This window comes from Canis lupus, chromosome 8, assembly GCF_048164855.1.
Source record: "Canis lupus baileyi chromosome 8, mCanLup2.hap1, whole genome shotgun sequence".
Classification (NCBI taxonomy): Eukaryota; Metazoa; Chordata; class Mammalia; order Carnivora; family Canidae; genus Canis; species Canis lupus.
Genome location: NC_132845.1, coordinates 63,528,332 through 63,551,246, shown reverse-complemented (window position 1 = coordinate 63,551,246; position 22,915 = coordinate 63,528,332). Strand labels below are relative to the sequence as shown.

Sequence of the window (22,915 nt, the reverse complement as noted above, 5' to 3'; positions counted from 1 at the left end):
GCAACCTTTTTCACCAGCATGGCTGTACAAATACCCCAGCCCCCTCACCCTACACCCAGGATCATCCGAGGCAGGTGCTTGGCACCATTTCCCAGAATTTCCCTGTGGGGTCCACCCCAGGTCCCCCTGTGGTTGCTGGCTTAGGAAGGTACACTTCGAGGGCTGCCTTCCATTGCTGTGCCACTGTCCACCCTTACCTTTACCCCCTGGAATCTTTGGTGCAGGGTTTGCTTTGGGGGGAACTCAGATAAGACGGCGCTGCTTTTCTGTCTCTCACCCTGAGGCCTCGACACATGCTGGTATTTCTGATTTGTCCTCCAGACTCAACTCGGAGCTGTTCCCTGAAGTCTCTGCTTAGTCATGGTGTAGCCCCACACCCTCAGCCAATCTGGACCAGGCAGGTGAGGGGGGTGTGCGCGTGGCAGTGGGAGGGCAGGACAAGAGCCTGTTGTCTTTCCCTCCAGGGGCCGTATCACCTTTCCAGTGATTCTGTCCAGTGGTTCAGAGGGCAGAGCTGCTCCATGAGCTGATTTCTCATCCCGGTTGTTAGAATGGGAAGCAGGCTCCCTGCAGAAGCCTGCATGTCTGCTCTCAGCACCTAGGATGGAGGCATTTGGTGGCTTTTGATCCAAGATGCAGAGCATCAAGGCTTCTCACGCCCTCAGCCCTGTTGTCTACAAGCTGAGGATCCACAGGCTCACTCTGCCACTGCCCCCACACGAACTCCATTGTCCAGGAAGTGCCACCATTCTGCCTGCTGGATCAGCTGCAGCAGGGCCAGTGTCTGTGAGCTCATGCTTTCATGATCCACCTCCCTGCCATGGGTCAGTGAAAACATTTGGGGCCTCTGACTTCATCTCTGCGGGCTCGAGAGAAAGGGTGAGTGGAGATCATCCAAGCTGGCGTAGTTGGCAATGGTGCCAGAAGCTTCTGATAAAATTAGACCATGAGGGTTTGACCTAGGGACTGGGGGCTGGTCCTAACAACCCAAGAAAGAGGTTGTCAGCTGAGAAAGTCTTTGGTTCTCTGCCTGTGGAAATGTAGCGATGTTACTGTGCAAAACAGTAACCGTGCAAACAGCTCTGCAAAGGTGTCTCTGGGAAGGGAACTCAGGCCCTTCCCTCAGTCCTCCCCCCTGCTCTTCCAGTGTGCCCTCCAGCCTCTGTATGAGCCCCCACCTGATCCTAGCCGCCCAGACCTCCGTACTTACCTTGTACTGGGGAATGGAGCTGCACCCAGCACTTTGCTGCACTGTCTGTGCCTCACCTCCTGGCTGGGATGAGGATAGGAGTCCCACCTCATTCACCTTGATATGCTGGTAATAGTTTGCTCGTTCACCCGCAATTGTGGATGGAGAGAGCTTTCCGTGTGTCGGGCCCAGGACTAGGACACGGAGCAGTGAAAACCACTGAACCTGTCCCCTCAGAGCAAACATGACCAACTGTGAGTCCCCAAGGGATCAATGGGCTCTGAGAATTGTGGTCTACGTGGCCTTTGAAACACATGCATCCCTCAGTCTGGGACATCATTCAACACTGGTTCCCGGTCAATCAGGGCACTTCAGGGTTACATGGGGGTGAGTAGCCACCCAGCTTCCTGGAGGGTGGTAGGTAGCATTGCAACTTAGATTCAATCAGTAAACATTTATTGAGCATCTTTTCTTTGTCTACACATCTGGGCATTGTGAGGGACTCTAAGGGAGACAAGGTGGGCAGAACTTTCCACGGAAGTGCCTCCTGTCTGCTTTGCTCTACGTGTTTGTTTACCCTAGCTAACGACAGGACCATTTTGGGTAACAACAGGTAGGAAAGTGAGAGAATAGAACGTGTCCTTGGTTTCCCACCCAGAACACTCTTCTGAGTGGGTGGGGCAAGTCTAATTTGATGGGATCATGCCAACTTCCCTTCTCTTCCCCAAAACTTCTGCTGACTAAAATTCCACCATTAGCTTTTCATTCTTTTATTAAACTGTGCCCTCCCTCTAACAGTTGTCCCCTTCCTCTCCTTCCCCTTCTTCCCCTTCTTCCTCTCCTTCCCTTCCTTCCTCTCCTTCCTCCTCCTCCTCCTCCCCCTGCTTCTTCTTCTTCTTCTTCTTCTTCTTCTTCTTCTTCTTCTTTAAATAAAAATACTTCCAGAAAGAGAACATCCTTAACCCCTTAAAATAGAAACAACACGTAATTTGACATGCGTGCCAATCCGCACCCATAGATAGCAGCTGCCTGAAGCTCTGTGTTAAGAAGGCCTCTGAGGTTCGATCTGGCAGGTGCAAAGCCTGTCACTTGCTTAGTGATGTCAGCCATGGCTGCCAGAGGGGAAGAGGTTACTTAGCATCCCTGTCTCAGAGCAGAGGAACTTAAGAGAGAGTTCCCTGCTGTGACTTCAGGGCCTGGGTGAACATCGCAGATCTCACGGAGGGGCCACTGAAGGCGGGACACAAGAATCAAGGGCTATGACAACCCATCTCATCATGGGGCCTCCTGGTCTACCGATTGTCCAGGCCCCGAGTACCTCGGTAGGGAGCACAGAGACTCCAATGGCAACTCACCAGGGCTTCCTGATGAAACTCTGACCACACTCCTGAAGCATTTCTGTTCTGGCTTCTCTGGGCTGTTCTTTCCCAGCCGTGTCAAGGTGTGAGGACAAACAAAAATTGTGGATGTTAGGTTGTGCAGTGTGATTTTAAGGTGTACAATGCAATGACTGAATGTCTACATCGCAAAATGATTGGTCCAAGCAGGTTAGCACATCTGTAGCCTCACACAGATTCCATGTCTTCTGTGTGGTGAGAATGCCGCAGATCCACCCTCTTAGCAACTTTCAAGTCCGCAGCACAGCGCAATTAGTGGCGGTCAGTGTGCTGTATGTTAGGACTCAGAGTTTGTTCATCTTATAACTGAGAGTTTGTACCCTCAGACCAACTTCTGTCTGTTCCTCCCACCCCCAGCCCGTGGTAACCACTGTCCTATTCTGAGTTCAGGACTCTTTTAGATTCCACATATCAGTGACATCACACGGTATTTGTCTTTCTGCATCTAACTTACTTCACTCAGCATAATGTTCTCTAGGTTCCTGTTATTACAAATGGCAGGATTTCGGCTTTTGTCAAGGCTGAATAATAATCCATTGTGTGTGTGTGCATGTGTGTTTTACATCTTCTTCATCCTTTTATCTGTCAATGGACACTTGTACGCTTTCCCCATATCTTGGCTGCAGTGAATGTGGGAGTGCAGACATCTCTTCAAAGTACCGATTTCATTTCCTTTTGGATATATACCCAGAAGTGGAATTGCTGGATCATACAGTAGTTCTATTTAATTTTTTGAGGAAGCGCCATATCATTTTCACAATGATTGGACTGCTATAGATTTTCATTAGCAGAGTACCCTTTCTCCACACCCTCCCCAATATTTGTTACCTCTTATCTTTTTGGTAACAGCCTCCCTAACAGATGTGAGGTGGTCTCTCATTGTGGTTTTGATTTGCACTTTCCTAATGATTAGTGATGTCAAGCACCATTTCATACACCTGTTGGCCATTTATATATCTTCTTTGGAAAAATATCTACTCAGGTCCTGTGCCCATTTTTTAATTTGGCTATTAGTTTTTTTGTTTTGAGTCCCCTGCCCCCCCAACAGAACTCTTTGCTAAGTCTGTAAATGCCTTTATCTGTGCTCTTCCTAGACCACCTACAACATCCATGACCGTTGTCTCTGCAAGGGAACTCTCACATAACTCCATCAAGACCTGATTCAAATGTCACTCCAGAAGAGCGCTCTCTGATTCCTCTGCTAGAGTTGTCATTTCCTCCTCTTTTCAAAAAATATTTTATTTATTTATTTATGAGAGACACCCAGAGAGGCAGAGACATAGGCAGAGGTAGAAGCAGGCTCCCTGCAGGGAGCCTGATATGGAACTCGATCCCAGGATCCTGGGATCGTGACCTGAGCCAGAGGCTGACGTTCAACCACTGAGCCACCCGGGTGCCCCATTCCCTCCTCACTTTAGCCACTGTAAAGTGGCCGGCTCAGCTCTGACCGTTGGCCTCAGCATGGTAGACTCACCTGCTATCACTCTTAACTTTGATGAGTCTCACTTGCTTGTAAGGCACCATGAGTGCCCTGGGCCCAACCCACCACTGGTGTGCAAAGATAATTGGTTGATACACGGATGGATTGATGGATGGATGGGTGGATGGATGGATGGATAGATGGACTTCACAGATGCCATATTGGTGCTCGACTCAGCTCGACATCCACATGCCTATGCTTTTCCTTGTGTTTCCACAGCAGTGTACTGCCTTAGTAAATCAATCCAAATCTCTATGGCTTCACGTAACAAAGGTTAATTTTCCTTCCACAAAGCCCAGAGCGAGTTCCGTCACCTCCTGAGTGGTTGTCTTTGTATCAACCATGTCCTTTATTTTCTGTGCTGTGATGCTCTCACACCTGGGGCCTCGCTGACCCTGGAGGGACCACCCCTCCCAAGTCTAGCGAGTTCCTGAGGATCCTAAACCACTCACCCAGGGGCACACTTCTCAAATGCACACCAGCCAACCCAGAGCCTATACCCAAACCCCCTCCTGCATGGGGATCTCACCCTCTAGGCCACTATCCCCTGCCCTAGGCCCCCAGGGACCAGACAACCAGGACAGCCTCAAGCCCCAGAGCCCACTGGAATTACTCAGACTAGCCAGTCCCCAGCTTGTTCACCTCGCCTCACCCCTCCTTCCCTCAGAAACCACAAGAAGATGCTCCTCCACAGTGTTGCCCCCTCTGCCTCCTCACTGGCCCTAGTGCTTCCCTGTGTGGCCCCATGTGGCATCCCATGCCCCTTCCTCTTAGAACTGTGCATATGACCAATGGTGGTCAACTCCTGGTCTCCTGGCCCTCCTGTGCCTCAAATTTTCTTTGAGCACACTGCATTTTAAACCAGTCTTCCACTCAGTGTTCAGTCACAGGCTGCTTTCCTGTGTGGCTTTACCACCGTCATGTGGCCCCTGCCCCAACTCCATGGGACAGAAGAGAGGATGAAAGCATCTTGCACCGTCTCTTAAATGCTCCGGCCCCAAATGGCACGTGCCATGCCGGCTCAGCTCTGACCGTTGGCCACAGCTGGCCTCGAGGCACTGCTAGGCTCAGGGGGTGTGTCTGGGAAACCTGGGGGTGGGGACTTTCACTAACCCCTCCTCTGGTCTTGACCTTTCCATCTGAATTAAGAAGGAATCACCATTCTAAGGTCAGTGTATGTTTCATCTCATAAGCACGACACAGTATGATTTCAGAGTACCCTTTGCCATAGATATGACCTAGTTTGTCACCAGAAAATATGGACGCTGAGTGTTAACAAAGCAGAGACGCCAAGGAGACAAGGCACAAGGACTGATTGGGCCATAAATGTGCTCCAGCATTAGGGCCCTGAGTGAGATTAACGGCCCGAGGCCCCAGAAGCTCCGCTGCTCTCACCTCATGGGCCATTTGGGGACGACGGGTTTAAGCTGGGATGTAGCCACAGAGGAAATCTGTGTCTGTTGCCACCCACTCTTGTTAATATCCTCCTTGGGTGTGCCTCCGGGGACTGCTTTTGCTTTTAACGGGGCCAGATGTTTGTGTTTAGTGACTGCATTAGGCAATTTGACCACGATCAGGCTCTTGATTATTCACAATCAGGGAGGGGTCAGTGGAAGAGAGAAGCATCAGGAATACGTGCTTCCAAAGAAACACAGACCTGAGTGAGCTGCCAATTCCAGCTTCTTTCTCCCCAAACATTACCTCTATCTCCTAGAAGATCACAAAATTAACAATGCAATCGCCCCTTCCCTGTCCCCCCACCCCTGCTGGCTGTGTGAACAGCAGTGATATCAACCAGAGGGTGTGGTGGACTGGAAAGGGAGAAGGAAACCAAAGACACAGACCACATGTACAGGCTCTGGAAGGAAACTATGAGGACAGAGGACTTTCCCGCAGGCAGGAGAGGGAATAGGCATGTGGTTCCGACCTGCCAGGGGGCTTTAAGCACCTAATTTCATTTACTTCTCATACTCACCCTGGAAGGAGCCTCTCGTTTTTATAGAAACTGACGCTCTGGCCTGATGTGAGGAAGATAAGCTGCCAGCAAGGAGGGGCCGGGACACTAAGACTCCACTTGGGTTTTGCCAAAAGAGCTCTGCTTTCCACAAACAGGCAGAGTGCTGGGGCTTGGGGCAAAAGCAGCAGCATTGCCTGGAGGCTACTTAGCCTTCTGTGCCTCAGTTCCCCATCTGTACAATAGGGGTTACGGTTGTTCCAACCTCTTATGGTTTGGATGCATTACACCTGCAAAGCGGGGAGAACAGGACCTGGAGCGTGGAAATCACAACACCCACGTAAGCTCTTGGTATTCACTCTAGCCTCCATGTCCACAGGTATCAGATGAGAGGGTTCTGGGCTGCAGAGGGAATTCCTATCACATACGGCCCCTCTTGACTCAGAGTTCTAAACAAATTGGGTGAGAGAAGCACCCCCATCATTCTCCAGGCACCTGTCTGATACATTTCTCCACCTTCCAGGGGCATATGGAGGCTGGGAGTCCCAATAAGGGATGGTCAGGCATTGTGGGCATTGAAAAGGCATTTTCTGTACCCTGAATGTCAGCCCCAGGCCCACATGGCTCCTGGAAACACCTCTGGTTCGAGATGTTTCTGCACGCTTCTGACCACCACCCTGGGCACAAACTCTGTTCCCTGATGAGCCCCCTCAGCAGAACCTGCTAAGTGGGTCCCAGGTAGAGACACAATCTCAGATACACATAGGTGTCAGACAGGGCGGTTTCTTTTCCTGTGCAACCCCTCCTCATATGCCTGCAATGGCTCAGTCACTTCACTATTCTCTCCTGTCAGCAGGTGACACAGGAGCACCTGCAGCCTCCTAGGTGATAGCCCGGCAGCAGCTTCTTTTTGGGGACATCCTTTGCCTTTAAAGCCTGCAAACCAATAAGGATGACTTCACTCCCCTTCAGCTGCCTCCAGTTTTGTTTTTCAGCAAGAGAAAAGCATCTGTGTTATTAATGAAGTCAAGAAGAAAGAGGGAGAAAAAGCATACTTCCAGCGGAATTCTGTCCTTACATAAATATAAGCCACTCAAAGGAAAGCAATGGACTAGGAAAAATGTTAACAGCTATCATAGAAAAAAAAAAAAGAGATTGCTTTCCTTAATATATAAAGAGCTCCTACAAATCAAAAAGAAAAGACAAATGACCCATTGAAAAAATGGGCAGCCAACATTGTCACGAGCTGTGCTGGTTGCCTGCTGTGGTAGCCACTTCTCCCTCCAGGTAGATCCAGGGCTGCTCAGGCCGCCTCCACCTGTCCAGTGACCTAGACTCTGGAATCCTCAAGGCCTATCACAGTTCAGTTAAATACCTTCACACTAATCAATAGCAGGTAAATACCTCCACTGTCCATCTCCAGAATGTTCCATCCCCCCCACTGAGACTCTGTCCCCATCACATACGGACCTCCCTCTCCCCAGCACCTGGAACCACCATCTACTCCCTGTCTCTCAGAATCTGACTTCCCTAAGGACCTCACAAAAATGGGATCATGCAATATTTGTCTTTTTTTATTGTCTTGTTTGACAATGTTTTCAAGGTTTGTCCATGTGGTAGCAAGTGTCAGAACTTCCTTTTTTGGGCAGAGTGATATTCCATTGTATGGATGGATCACCTTGTGTTCATCTGTTCATCCTTTAATGGAACTTGAGTTGCTTCCAACTTTTGGCTATTAGGAATAGTGCTACTGTGGACATGGGTATACAAATACCCTTTTGAGTCCTTTCTTTCAATTTTTTTTTGGTAAAAACCCATAAGTGGCATCACTGAGTCATCTGGCCATCATGTTTATCTTTTTAAGGAGCAAACAGACTATTTTCCACACCAGCTGCACCATCTCACTTGTCCTCATCTACAGTTCTTTCTTTTTTTAAAAAAAATATTTATTTATTTATTTATTTATTTGAGAGAGAGTACAGAGCAAGAGAGATAACACGAGTTGGAGGGAGGGAGGGGCTGAGGGAGAGGGAAAAGCAGGCTCCCCGCTGAGGAGGGAGCCCGACTCTGGCTCCATCCCAGGACCCGGAGATCATGACCTGAGCTGAAGCCAGAGGCTTCACCATCTGAGCCGCCCAGGCGCCCCTATCTGTGGTTCTTTCAATATAAGAAGATAAATTCCTTATTGGCAAAGCCAGTTGAGTCACATTTTTCTGTTCCTTGTTCCCCAAAGCATCCTAAATAATACAGATATGAATAGGTACTTTTATAGATGAGGTATGATTGGCCAATAAACATATGAAAATATGCTCAGCCTAAGTAGTTAAATAGGGAAATGCAAATTGCAGTAACAGTGATATAATTTGTGCCTATTAGATTGGCGAAGAGTGAAAGGATTGATAGCAGGTAATGTTGGCGCGGGGTGGTGCACAGGAGTTCCCGGTCGCCACGGGAGGAAGCATTAGCACAGCATGTGGGGGGGCGGGGGCGCAGTTTGACGGTATCGCTAAAAATTTACAGGCGCACACCCTTTAACTTAACAATGCCAGTTCAACCTGTTCTGTAGAAGCACTTGCACAAATATACCAAGAAGTAAGTCACTGGAAAGATGTTGACTTGGAGCAATAGTAATAGCAAAAATGGGAAGTAGTCCAAATTGCTTCCAAGAAGGACTTGGAATAATAAACCGTGACACAGTGGCATTGTGGAAACCAGGCAGCTGTGAGGAGCTTTCTAGCTAAGTGTGCAGACACGGGGGAAAAAAAAAAACAACCCAAGATAATCAGTAAAAAGTTCAGTGCAAAACAAGTCACAGAATAACGCAGACAGTATAATTGTACTTACGTAAAATCTATCGGAAGGTCTATCACCCGCTGTGTGGATCCACATGCAAATCCGTGGACAAGAGCCTATAAAGGAACAGGGTAAAGTATTAACAGTGGTTCCTCTGTAGAGAGAAATTGGGATGGTGGGAATAGAAAGAGCAGGTTAACTTTGTATTCTGTTTGAACATTTTTTTTACAGTGTATTACTGTATTGTGTGATTTCTTAAAAACGCAAGCCACTCTGATGTTCAAAGTCAAGATATAGAAGGGATGTGTTGTGGGAAAAAAAGGTTTCATTGTAGGAGGGGTGGTTTTGCCCGACCGGACTCCTCGGAGGCCGGCCCTACTTCACAGACTCGAGCAGCCCAGGCTCCCAGGCCACCAAGCAAGGTCGGTGCCCCCAGTTTCTCAGCCTGGGACCCAGCGGAGGCTGCAAACAGAGAACGGGGCTCACAGGACCCGGGAGGCTTCCGCAGCCAGGCAGTCCCCAGGCTTCCACCAGCGAAAACACCAGTCACACGTACCTCCAGGTGGCTTCCTACCTGGTGTCACTCCCAGAGTTCTGGCCTCTACTTGGAGCCTGCTGCCCCAGGAGGTCTGAAATTCTAGCCACTGCAGCCATGTGTCTGAACCCTGTGACTGATCTGCTGCTGCTGTTTGGCTGGAAACCTACCTTCCTGCTCTTTTGTTTGTTTTTGTTGGTCCCTGACAGCTCTGAGGGATGATGGCTTACCTTGTGGGAGGGGTGCTGAACTCAGGAGATGCCATGGGCTTCATTCACCTGTCAGGGTTCTGGGTGAAGAGTTCCACTGGTACAAGTCAGAAGGCCCAGGAACCTGGCACCCAGAGAAATAATTCATGTATTTTACTTTATGCACTTCCACATTTTTCACAGCCACATCAGCTATAGACCTGAGGGGTGTCCCCTGGTATCCTTACTTGTAGAATGGGGATGGGAATACCTGGCTCAGAGGGTTGAGACGGGGATTAAGTGAACTGATGCACAATGTAAGGGCTGAGATCAATTAGCCTAGAGCAAGGGGCAAGGGCACAGAAGATAGATGATTTGACCCAATCCAGACATCCTGGAGGGCTTCTTATAGGAGGGAACAGAGAGCTGAATTTTGAAGGCTATCCCAGTTACTGTTGCTGTGTAATAAAAACACCCAAATTTAGTGGTGGAAAAGAACCAGTTCATGTTCATACACTCCGAGCCAAGAATTTGGACAAAGCACAACAGGACCGGCCTGCCCCTGCTTCACCAAGCCTGCCCCCGCCCCCTTGGGAGACTTGAAGTCTGGGCATGCTGGGACTGGAATCACCTGAAGGCACCTTCACTCACAGGTCTGATAGCTGGTATTGTCTGTTGGCTGGGACCTCAGCTGTGCTGTCAGCTGGAATGCAGACCCGGGGTCTGTGTTCTCTCAGCATGGGCCGCTTGGCTTCCATCATGGCCTGGAAGCATCCCAAGAGAACCAAGTGGAAACTTTATCACCTTTTATAACCTAGCCTTGGAAGTCACAGTCACATAGCATCATTTCTGCCATAGCGATAACTACCTAGATTCAAGGGGATAAGACCTCACTGTAGATGAAAGGATTGTCATTGTAAGAAGATCGTGTGAAATGAGAGATACTGTTGCTGCCCTTTTTTTTTTTTCTTTTGAGAATATAATCTGCCACAAAAGACCAGCGGCAAGTAGGAGGTACCTATTCCAGACAAAGAGGGTAAGAACATGTTCCCTGGGCTGCCTGGGACTGTTGTACAGATCGTGCATTGTACAAAGGCACCCAGCCAAGAGGGCAAGTGGGAGCTGAAACCCATCCTGTCCTCCATTCACTGAACTCTATTTCTCATCACAAAGCTGCATCTGCTCAGAGAAAGGAGAGACTTTTCCTTTGCAAAGGTCATTGTCCACTTACTAAGGGGAGTGCCTGCAGAGTTGTGTACACTCAGAAGAGCATACTTTTCCAACATCCACAAAATAATCACATGGGCTGGCCGTGGTTCTGGTTGATCCTGTCGTGAAGAAGGTAGGAGAACTAGAGACTGGAACAGGAGGTGGGGAAAGAGGAGAAGAGGAGAGAGGATGGGAGGGGAAGGAGAGGATGGGAGTGTAGGGCAAGGGAGGAGAGGGCTGCAGAGGTCAAAGGCTCAAGACTCAGGCTGAGCCCCAGCGGCTCTGCTCCTCTGTTGCCTTCAGCTCCCCAGATATACTCACCCAGAAAGTAGTTTCCATGTCGTTTCAGCCTCCTCTGGCCAGGATTCTAGTTTGTTCTGGTCCCAAATCTGGTGTTTCTGATGTCACATAGAGATCATTATAAACATGGAGCAAACCCTCAACTCAGCAGAGGGACAGAGGTAGGATGGGGCCAAGAAGCCCAGACTCCAGGTGTCAGTGGGGACACAGCCTATCCTGAAAAAGAGAAGGTAAGAATCAGGACACTGTCCCTCCTTGGGAGATTCGGGCCAGCGTCCTTCAGAGGCCCTAAGTCCTCCTCCTGAGACCAGAGGAGAGTACTCCACGTCCCTTTGCTTAGCATTTCATCATTTCTTCCCAGTTTCCCTTTATGGAGATGCGGCTATTTTGAAGACTGCTCAGCGCTATAAAAGTAAAGCCAGAATCGCATGTCTGGGCTTCCACAGAGCCCGCTGTAGGAAACGTGGAGCACAAAAGCTATTTATACAGTGAAGGGAGCATTTCGGTAAGAAACTTACAACCGGTGTTTAGAATTAATTTAGTGCCTTGTCTGCTCCAAGGACATATGCTATGTGTCTGGAATTATGACACCTCCAACACCATATGTGCGTGTTCGATGTGTCCGGGAGGGAGCTGGGAGCCTCCTGGCACACACACACCGGCGCGCTCCGTGTGTAGGCAATGATCACACCTCCCTGAGTGTGTGAATGCCGCCGCCGCCGATGCATCTAGAATCCCGCAGTCTTTGGAAATAAGTGGGCATATGGCAAGTGTCTCGCATTTTGGCACCAGCCACAGAAAATAAACGGTGGCATGCCATCCAGAGTCGGGCAGAGTGTGACCCACACTGTCTTTGCTGTCTCCACTTCACACGATGTGGTGGGTTCCCAGCTCAGAGAGGGCAGGCGGATGTCTCCAAGGGCCTCAGCCGAACGCACTGGAGCCCACAGAGAGCCTGCTGGCATCCGACACAGGGATGGGGACCCACCTGTTCCGTACCTGGCAGCTCTCACCAGTTTCACCTCTGAAGCGCTGAAAAGGCAAGGGGTACATCTGGTAGAGGATCTTCACATAGGGTGGAAGCAGAAAGATGGACCCCTCACGGCAGAGGCAGGGTCACAGGTAGGCCCTCACAGATCATTCTGGAAGGAATTGGGGAAAGCAGTGACTCAGTGGTCATCAACCACGTGTGGACTCATTGTCCCCATGGTGCCCAGACATACTGAGAAGCCCCACGATCCTTCTCTACAGTCCCTGTGGGGGCCACAAATTCTCATAGGTACTCAGCAAATATTTACTGAGTGCCCTTGGAGGAGTTAGTTATGCAGAAAAGAACAAGAGAAGCAAACACTCGTCTTCATGGAGATGACATTGTAATCGGGGCGATGGGAGGACATGTCAGCCTGCTCTGGCCAATGTAGCAAGATACCACAGACCAGAGGCTTACACAACAGACATTTCTTTCTTTTTTTTTCCTTTAAGATTATTTATTTATTTATTCATGAGAGAGAGAGAGAGAGAGAGAGAGAGAGAGAGAGAGGGGCAGAGACCCAGGCAGAGGGAGAAGCAGGCTCCATGCAGGAAGTGTGATGTGGGACTCGATCCCAGAACTCCAGGATCATGCCCTGGGCAGAAGGCAGGCGCTAAACTGCTCAGCCACCCAGGGATCCCCCAGATATTTATTTCTCAGAGTCCTGGAGGCTGCAGTCCATGAGGAAGGTGCCAACAGGGTTGGTTTCTGGTAAGAGCTCTTTTTGGCTTACAGGAGGCTTGCCCTCCCTCTGTGCACCCATGGGGAGAGAGAGTGATCCTTGGTGTCTCTTCCTCTTCTTATAAGGTCACCAGGCCTGTTGGATTGGGGCCCCACTCTCAGGATCTCATTTAACCTAATTATTTCCTCAAAGTCTTCATCTCCAAATACAGACACATTAGGAGTTAGAGCTTCAACATATGAATGGGGAGGTGGTACACAATTTAGTCCATTACAGGGGAAGAGAGAGATGCAAAGTAGTAAGTCCATTACATCAAACATTAGAAGGAAAGTACGATAAGGAAAAATGAAGCAGGGGAGGAGAATGGAAGAGTGCAGAGTGGGCTTATAAATTTAATGAAGGTGCTTGAGGGGACATTTACATAGAACAAGCCATTCAGCCCTACAGAGACAGGAGGGTCAGGGTGTCCAGGACAGGAGACACAGGTGCAAAGGTAGAGAGTGGCAGGGAGGCCAGCTGGCTGGAGGGGTCAGTGTGGTGGGTGAACCAAGTTCCAGGGGGCAAATGAGCTTGGGCCAGCAGTAGGGGGACACTAAGGAGGAAATCTAGTGGCATTCAGGGCAAAGCAGCAACAAAACCTGCTGCTGGGAGAGAGAATATTCTGTATCAGGGAAAGGTTAAAACAACATTTTTTTTTTAAATAGAACTCAATGAGTTCTTGCTTTAGTGTCTGATTTTCAGTTGTACTGGGGACCCCATAGACAAAGCACAAAGTCATAGTCAGGGGACCTGGGCAGAAGCCCTCACTCTAGGATTGAGGATGAGCCACTTAACTGTCCTGCTAGTGCTAGCATCTGGGCAGTGTGGTGTCACAGCATCCACAGTAACTGCCATGAGGCTGCGTGTCAAGTGCAGGCTGAGTGAGGAGGGTAGTTGTCAAACTGAGCAGGGACAATCATATAAGATGGGTGACTTGCATGGTGCTGTTTCCATGGAATGTCCCCCACAGCTGCCCCCTCCCTGCAGCTAGTGACTTGGAATGGCTTTTCAGTTTTCATTCAACATTGACCAAATTCCTCTTCAAATTATGCAAACTAAAAATCAACTCACAAGCCAAAAATAATATTGCCAAATATAGCACATAAGAACTTAAAAAAAATTTAGGTGTTTTTTTTTTTTAATTTATTAATGAGAGATACAGAGGGGGGGGGGGGGAGGCAGAGACACAGGCAGAGGGAAAAGCAGGCTCCATGCAGGGAGCCCAATGTGGGACTTGATCGTGGGACTCCAGGATCACGCCCTGGACTGAAGGCGGTGCTAAACAGCTGAGCTACCTGGGCTGCCCAGGTTTTTTGTTTTTTGTTTTTTTTAATTCAGTACTCCTTGCAGGAAGTAAATCTTTCATCAGAATAAAGGGGTAGATATGGAGAGGGCAGGCTGCCTCCCTGTCCTGACACCCGTTCTCCTGCCCAGAGGTGGAGATGTCACCAATGCTTGTGCCTCCTTCCAGAAGACACAGTTGTACTTGTATCTCTGCTTTGTGTACTTCTTTTACACATCTGCAGATAGAAACCCTTCAAATTCAAAATGGTAAGTGAATCATACTTCCTTTGGCACCTTGACGTTTTCTCCTTAGCAATATCCACTGGATACTGTTTCATGCAGGCCCCCCCAAAACTTCCCCATTCTTTTTCATAGAGGGAAAGTACTCTAACTCAGTCAAGCAGACTCTTACTCGTTTGAACTGTTTTCCATTTTTGGCTCATTTCTACAATGTTGGAAAGAGTATGCTGTAAAATGCCTCTGGGTGCCTGTGTGAACACATCTGTAGGATAAGTTCCTAGTGGAGGAAAATCTGGGTCAGGGGCTGAGAGTGTTTGACATTTAGATAAGTGTCAGCAGATGGTCTTCCCAAGAGCCTGTCTGCACACGCCCCAACCCCCTGCAAGTGTGTATCAGTGTTGCAGGGCTGCTGCAACAAATGACCACATGCTGAGGCTTAAAATAACAGGAATATAGCCTCTTCCAGTTCTGGAGGTCAGAGGTCCAGAATCAGGGCATTGGCAGGATCGGTTCCTTCCAGAGGCCAAGAGGGACAATATGTCCTGTGTCTCTTTCCTAGCTTCTGCTGGTTGCTGCCGTTCCCAGGTTCCTGGGCTTGTAGACACATCACTCCAGTCTCTGACTGTGTCTGCACATGGCCCTCTCTCCCACTGTGTGTGTCCAAATGTCCCTTGTCTTATAAGACCATTGGCCATCGGATTGGTCCCATGCTAAGCCAATATGGCCTCCTCATGACCTGATTACATTTGCAAAGACCCTATTTCTAAAGAAAGTCACACTCACAGGTACCAGAAGTTATGATTTCAACTTTCCTCTTGTGTGTGGGGGGGGGGCTGGGGTGGGGGTGGGAATGTGATTCAACCTACAGCAGAGGTACCATCAAACACTCTTCTCACCTCTGGGAAGGGCCCCAGGTCCTTCTTATAGGAGAGTCAAGTTAGGCTCATGGTGGAAATCCCACCAAGTCAGCCTCTCCCACCAAACCCTCTGGCTGCCTCATCAACCACTGCTGACACCTGAGGTCCTTTCTCTTCTCAGAGGCCTTCCAGTGCTTGCCCATGGATGGACTGGGGGCAGGGAGTGGGAGCAGTGGGCAGTGGTGTCACAAGATGTCCCCACACATTCCTCAAACCTGGTACCACCTGAGGAATCCTTGGAGGTCCAGTGGAGTTGCATTAACTGGAATGTAAATTCCAAGGTCCTGTGAGCTAAAAGTGACATCTAACCAAAGTTACACTTGAAAAGGCCCTTCTTTTGTTTGTTTGTCCTTGCATTTTGGCCACAGTGTCCATGGTGTGCACAGCCGGGGGTAGGCTCTCTTGGTGTCCCCTATCCTCCCATCCATGTGTATGGTAGGGCCATGGGACACATTTCCTTTGTGCTCACAGAGGGAGGCTCCCAGCCAGGGAGACCATCACAAGAAGAAGCACAGAAGTCTACTCCCGTCTTGCCTTCAGCAAATTTGCCATTTCCAGGACCCAGAGCACAAGCTCGACCCATGGGCATCCCTACCTGTGGTTGTTCTGTAAGATGAATGGACCAGAGGCAAACTGTGATCTGCAGGGATGCCTTGGACACCTCCAACTCTCCTGGCTACCCCCTTGCCATTCTGTGTCAGCGGGGCAGAGAATGTCTCTGCAGGCTGGCAGCACTGGTGATAAGCCTGTGTCACTTCACATGGAGGGCAGATGAGAGAGCAGGGCAAGTGGGAACCCCCTGCAGCTCCACCCTGCCTACCCACTCAGGGGGGATGCTGGCTTTGATGTGGAAAGCAGAAATGTGGGGCTCCCACGGAGATGTAGAGAAGCCCTAGGTCCCACAGATGAAGCCCCTAATGGCCCAAAGAAGTTTTCTTTGGGAAACTTTCCATCTGTCCCATTCAATTGTCCTTTCTCGTGATGAGGATCTTAAGTGTTTTGCCCCATGTATGTGATTTTTAAGGACCCACCTTTGTGTTGGCAGAGTAAACCACCAATTTAAGTGGAGTAGACCAAAACATTTTGTATGATACTTGATTTATTGACTCATCTCTCCCAGTCAATTTCCCACCATGGGGCTGGAAGCCATGTGAAAATCCTTCAAAAGCTGCTCAGAAAACAAGGGGGTCATCCCCTGAATACACTCCCTGCTCCCTGAGATGGCTGAATCAAGTGCCTCAGCAAAACTCACCGCTGGGTGTGTGGCTAATCTCAAGCTCCAAACACACCTAGGGCTCCCAGTCCACGCCTGAGAAATGGACCAAGAAGATGAATTTGATTTGCCAGAAGTTTCCCATTAGGAAACTTGTTTATTGAGCACCTGGGTGGTTCAGTCAGTGAAGGGTCTGCCTTCAGCTCAGATCATGATCCTGGGTCCTGGGATGGAGTTCTATATTGGGCTCCGTGCTCAGTGGAGAGTCTGCTTCTCCCTCTACCCTCACTCCACTCATGCTCTCTCACTCGTTCCCTGTCAAGTAGATAAATAAAATCTTTTAAAAATGGAAACTTGTTTATTGATTTTTTTAAGTTATTTTTTTAGAAGGAAGGGTGTTATTGATGATAATGTTATCTCCTTCGATGTTCTAAAAGAAAAAAGATCTAGTATTGGAATTATTTCTAATTAGTGTTATCCAATGGCTTGTTTCCTTTTACCTGACATTACTGGACACAGCCATGGAGGCCTGGAGGACTACTTGGGTTGCATTTTGGAGGACACATTGGGGTTCTGGTACATTTGTGTTGTACTCAGCATGGACCTGAGCGAGGAGTTTCACTGTGACCTCCTGGCTCCTGGACTTGGGGATGACCTGAGTCATTCTGGTGTTTAGAAAATACCTGCAGGGTCCAATGGACATTGCAGAGACAATGCTGAGAAAGAGACCATGCTTTCTGGGAAAATGTCCACTGAGGGACAGGCTACTTTAGGTGGGGACTCTCAGAGTTCTTTGTGAATTCACTAAACTCAAAGAAGCTTTAGAAACCTCTTCAGGAAAAGTCTGAAGGTTTAGATGTGAAGTTTGCCCTGCCTCATAATTTCCGGAGATGCCAAGACCCTTCTTTGTGGCCACCTCTCTTCTGTTTAGCCACCACTGGCCCCTCCCTTCCCCTCCTTGCATATCCAGTCCCCTTGCCTTGTGACTTGACAGCTCTTCCCATTACAAGGGAGCAGAGCATGTCCCCCATCCTTACTGCAGGTTCACTCGTGGGACTTGCTTTGTGCACTAGAATCAGGAAGGCGTGAGGGATACCAGCTCCTGGTCTGAGCTTCAAGAGTGCCTGCATGTCTGCATCTGCTCTGTTACCTTTGGCCATCATCATAAACAGAACATGCCTGGCTCGCTCACTGTCTCCTGGGGCAAGGGATGAGGGAAATGAGAGGTGTGCGGATCAGAGCCCCTCTGGCCAAGCCCAGTCTAGGTCACCCAACCCTCAGCTGACCCTCAGGCCTGTGAGCATAAATAATTGCTGTTTTAAGCCACTGAGTTTTGGGGTGGTTTGTTACGCAGCAACTTTTCATTGATAGCTGACTGATACACTCCCTTCCCATGACTTGCTCAGTCCTCCCAATGTTTTGGCTCATCTACACCACACACAACAGCCACGGCAGCTGCTCTCTGCATGTAGAGTGCTAGCACTGAGTCCCTGAGACCTTCAGCACCACCACGGGTTTTAAGCCCACCTATTTCCCTTGTATCAATGGTTCCACTTCCTCTGAATCTTTCTGGGGTCCATGGCACCTCTTGCACAGGCATCTGGCTCGTCCTGCCTCCTACCCTCTCCCTGCACCTGCTTTTCATAACCACCCTTCCTCTCTCCACTCCCCATCTCTCCTTGCCTCAGAGCACTGAGCAGGTGCTTACCTTCCCCTTGGCATCTCTGCTGCCTTCTTTGCAAGAAGGAATTTAGAAATGGTCTGTGAAGGCATTATTCATACATGAGGCGTTTTCACTGTTGACGGGGTTGGGTGGGTCCCACAGCAGACCTCAGTGACCTCCCATGCCAAGATCTCCTGGCAGAGGAATCCAGGCTTTTGTGGAACAGGCACAACCTTGTCTGGCAGCATGCAGGCTCTGCCAGCAGCAAATTCTGTCAGCTGCGACCGTTATTTGACAGCATTTGTTAACATATTAATGACAGGGAAAGACTTTTTGGCAGAAATACTGCATCCCTGGGCCCTCCCCTCTGAAAGGAAGGAATGGAGCTGTGTGAGGAGGTAAAGCAGACTCATGCCTCCTGGAGTGGAATGTGAGCTCTCAGAGGCACATGCCCTCCTTGTCCTCCTGTTGAAGCCCAGAGTCACACAAATGGTTGCAAGGAACAGGGAAACAGGGACCCCCACAGGCTAAGTCAAGTAAAAGGGATGATCTCTGTCGGGACCCTCCCAGCAAAGATGGCACACTCAAATGAAGATAACTCAGAAGGGCTTAAGAAAGACCATCTACAGGGATGCCTGGGTGGCTCAGCAGTTGAGCGTCTGCCTACGGCTTAGAGGGTGATCCCAGTCCTGGGATCAAGTCCCATATCAGGCTCCCTGCGAGGAGCCTGCTTCTCCCTCTGCCTGTGTCTCTGCCTTTCTCTGTGGATCTCATGAATAAATAAATAAAATATGTTAAAAACATAAAAGAAAAGAAAGACCATCGATAAAACAGTAAGGAGTCTGCTAGAGGGTCACAGGAGAATGAAGTATCTCAGGGCTAGTGACAGTCTCCTGCCCCCACATCCCGGCCCAAAGGGACAGGGAGGAAGACAAGAACCAGGGAGGAGAGCGGCCCATGGAGAGCGCCACTCTGAGGTGACCTACGATTTCAGTTGAGGGACACAACTGGCCCTAGGCAACCACCCAGGGAGAGAGCCAGGAGAATCAACAGCAGACCCAGGCCTTGACCCCTTCAATCTCTCTGAACTCCTAGGGCTCCACTCTGGTTGAGCCCAGTGGAAAAGCCCAAGGCAGATTAGTTCAGTGATGTCACCCACACAGATCAGCCTCGTGGGAAGAAGAGAAGAACATGGGTCTGGATACTTACAACTCTGAGGCAACCCTAAGATAGCTACTCAGTGCTGGGCTTCGCAAAGTCTGACGCTAGAAAGGAGTCTGGATTCAAAGTACTTGGGATTTGTTTTAATCAGGTGTGGGGAGATGGGCAAACATGGAAAGGACCAGCATGAAGGAAGAAGTTTGTATACTCTCATACACAGAAACAGGAGGTTGCGTATCACCCAGGATCATGCCACAGAGCACCAGGGTCAGTCACAAGGCAGAGGGAAATTGGGCCAGAGCCTTTGCTGTGGCTTCTGCAGGAGGGATCAACAAGGCAGGATAGGTAGGATTAGGACAGGCAAGTTTGAATAATTTCAGTGGACTCTGGGCATAGGGGCTGCCCCTGGTTGTCTGGTCTCTGGCCTTGAGGGATTTCAGGGCAGGGAGACAGTGGCCCAGAGTTGTGACAGCCCCACAGAGGACGGGGTTGGGGTGTGGGCTCTGGCTTGGTTGGTTGGCATTTGAAGGACATATTCATAGGGGAGTTGTTTGCTATCTCTCAGAATTAGCTAGCTCTGGAGAGCCAGTCCCTGTGGGGTCAGCGAGGGTCCAAAATCTCAAAGCATCAGAACACAGAAATAAAGAAACATGATTAATACCAATGGTTACCTAGGGCCAGTTGTGTCCCTCGACTGAAATCGTAGGTCACCTCAGAGTGGCGCTCTCCATGGGCCGCTCTCCTCCCTGGTTCTTGTCTTTCTCCCTATCCCTTTGGACCTGGATGTGGGGGCAGGAGACTGTCACTAGCCCTGAGATACTTCATTCCCCTGTGGCCCCCCCAGCAGACTCCTTACTGTTTTATTGATGGTCTTTCTTTTCTTTTATGTTTTTAAAATATTTTATTTATTTATTCATGAGATCCATAATGGTGGGGTCAGAGAGGGGCAAGATTGGATAGAAAGGAGGTGGATCCACATAGCCATTCCAAGGGAACCTATCAGGTGAACCTCCTGAGTATAAAGACCTTTGCCCAAACCCAGAGGTGTTTTAGGAAGCACTGGGTCCCTGCCTTCACCATGCAAGTGACATGAACGGGGCAGGGGTGGGGTGGGGTGGGGGCTAGGGGGTTGACAGTGGGGAGGTAGGGAGTAAGGGGGTGGCAGTGGAGGGGGTAGACTTCCACTTAGGGCAGGTGGACAAGAGCCCCACACATGCAGACAGTGTCCACTCAAGGAAGGACGGGGCATGTCAGCAGTGGGTGTCAGGTGCTCCATTTCCAGACACAATTCTGGAAGCATGCTGTTTCCTCTGCCAGAGCCAGCCAGGAAGATGCTGGCTTTTTGGGACACGATGCTTTCTGCTTGATGAGCACTACGAGTCCATTCAGGGAATCTATGCATCCCACACAGGAGGTGGACAGGGAGTAGAAAGGGCCTCACTGGTGGGAGTTGGGCTGGGCAGGGCAGGGCAGTGCCTCCTGGAGAAAGGTCCTTCTTTCGTGGGGGCTCTCGTTGTTGGCCTATTTGCGTAAAGAAAAATATCCACTTTGAAAGATGGGAGCCTCCAGAGTGGAAACACTAAAAGTCTTCAAACGAGACAATTAATTTTCCTGTTCAAACCCCATCCTCCCCAGTGCAATGAGAGGTTTCCTTTAGCAGCTATTATGGCTGGAAGTAAATCGGTTCCCCACGTTAGCAATAAGAGAGCTGTACACAGAAGGGAGAATGAGGGGGACAAAAAAGTCATGAGAATGTGTAAAAAGCGGACCGTGTTCTAAAGTAGCTTTTGGACAATGGCATCAGATGCTTCCACTTGACTAGAAGTTAATGGGTCCAGTGAGGCTGATTAGCAAACCTTTCTAGGGTGCCCTCCCCCAGCTGCCCCTGGGGGATGGGGGGTTGAGGGGGCAGCCCCTGTGACACAGATGAAAGCCAGCCCTGCTATGAGCAGGGGCCTCCCACTTCAGGGCAGGAAGGTAAAGAACATTCCAGGCCCAGCCTCCCCTAACTCAAACTCAGCACTTTAAGAAATGCTCAAAGCCCAGGACAGTTGCAAACACCTTTCTTCATTATGATTTTTTTCCTTGAGCTTTCTAATTAAATCATTAAAATTTTATCTTCACTTAACCATGGATAAGAACCATTTGAAACATTTAATTAGTATGCTGCTAGAGGTATATACAGGAGCTAGGAATCTCTGCAAGTTGAGTGTGTTAGGAAGTGAGGGGGAGGGGGATGAAGTGGGGGAGGGAAGACAGATGCAGGAAAAGAGAAAGAGAGAGAAGGGACGGTCTACTTACAAAAGAACTTGCAACCCTCTCCTGCCTTTAATAGGAGCTAGGAGAGCAGTCAGGGCCACCTGCCTGGCCCTGCTCCTGTGTCTTCCTCTGGAGCCTGGGCCAGCAGCCACAGCCAGGTTCTCATCCAGTGGTGCAGTCGTATGTGCCGTGTGTGTACCTGTGTGTATGTGTGTGTATGAGAGAGAGAGAGAGAGGGAGAGAGATTGAGGACCAAGTTGAGCGCTCCAGAGCTCTTAGTACTACAGTGTAAATTGCATTTCGGATTTTACATACATTTACATTTAGGGTTTCTGAGTTCACTCCCAGCTAGCAAAATAAAATACCATGAAATAAAATCAAAATAGTGCAACTCTAAGGTCAAGCTAATATTCATCTGGTTGGAAAAAGGGTCCCCCACCTCGAGCCCCGGGAGAACAGATACCACCAGTTCCAAGCCCAGCCCCAATGCCTAGCAGCTTGCTAAGTGTCCTTAATGGCCCCACATGATCCCAGGGCCACTTCGGAGCGGCATCATCATCTCCTTAGCCATGATGACTCCATAGTTGTTCCGGCTTCCCGAGGCCGCCCTGAGGAAATCCCACAAACTCAGTGGCTTAGGACAGTGAGCAGTGTCTCCCTGTCTGGAGACCCAAAACCTGGAATCAAGGTTTGGGTAGGGGCGTGCTCTCCCTCCGAGACCTGCGGGGAAGCCTTCCTGGCGCGGCAGGCTGCGTGCTCTTTGGTTTGTGGCCACAGGGATCTGACCTCCACACAGCATCCCCCTGCCTCCGTGTGAGTCCAGACTTCCCTTGTAGGTCATGCTGGATGAGGGCCCACCTGATGACCTCATCTTCACCTGATCACCTCTCATCACTCTATCTCCAAATAAAGTCACAGGCACAGGTACTGGGAACAACATGTCACCACCTGGAAGCATGGGAGCCAGATTTACAACGCAGATCTGACCTCAGCACCAGGCTCCTAATAGCTGTGCTGCTCAAGGAGATTTCTGGGCCTTATGTGCAGGGGCTTCTGCTCCCCTTCCCCTAGGAGTGTCCCCCACTGGCTAGGGTGGCAGGTAGGACATCAGGTGGGCCCAGAGCCATCCAGGCTAAGCATGGCCGGAGTCTGGAACCAGCCTCGGGCTCTTCTCTTGCAGATGCTGCTGCTGCCTTATCTGTCACTGTTGTTTTGTGGGATTTCAGGGCTCACTGCATGTGTGAATAAGTCTCCATGAGCAAGCTTTCCGGGAGCGGGGGGGTGGGTTCTTTCTGGCAGGGTCATCTACTACCTCCAGGTCCCCTGGAAGCCTTGCTCCTCTACCTGGCCCCATTCCTCTGGAATGCTGACAGCACGAAGTG

The 22,915-nt window shown here is 49.7% G+C and overlaps 1 long non-coding RNA gene across 3 annotated transcripts; it reads right to left on the bottom strand.

Annotated features, from left to right (window-relative positions):
* Positions 1 to 7,944: 7,944 nt before the first annotated feature.
* On the bottom strand, positions 7,945 to 11,439 carry LOC140637665 (uncharacterized). Of its 3 annotated transcripts, XR_012034728.1 has the most exons (6): positions 11,067 to 11,439; positions 10,768 to 10,864; positions 10,188 to 10,300; positions 9,579 to 9,681; positions 8,865 to 8,929; positions 7,945 to 8,257 (listed from the first exon to the last, which is right to left on the bottom strand). It is a non-coding gene; the product is annotated as an uncharacterized lncRNA (long non-coding RNA). The 3 variants fall into 3 exon arrangements; XR_012034730.1 differs by lacking the exon at positions 10,768 to 10,864 and having other exon boundaries at positions 11,067 to 11,438; XR_012034729.1 differs by lacking the exons at positions 10,188 to 10,300; positions 10,768 to 10,864 and having other exon boundaries at positions 11,067 to 11,433.
* Positions 11,440 to 22,915: the final 11,476 nt, after the last annotated feature.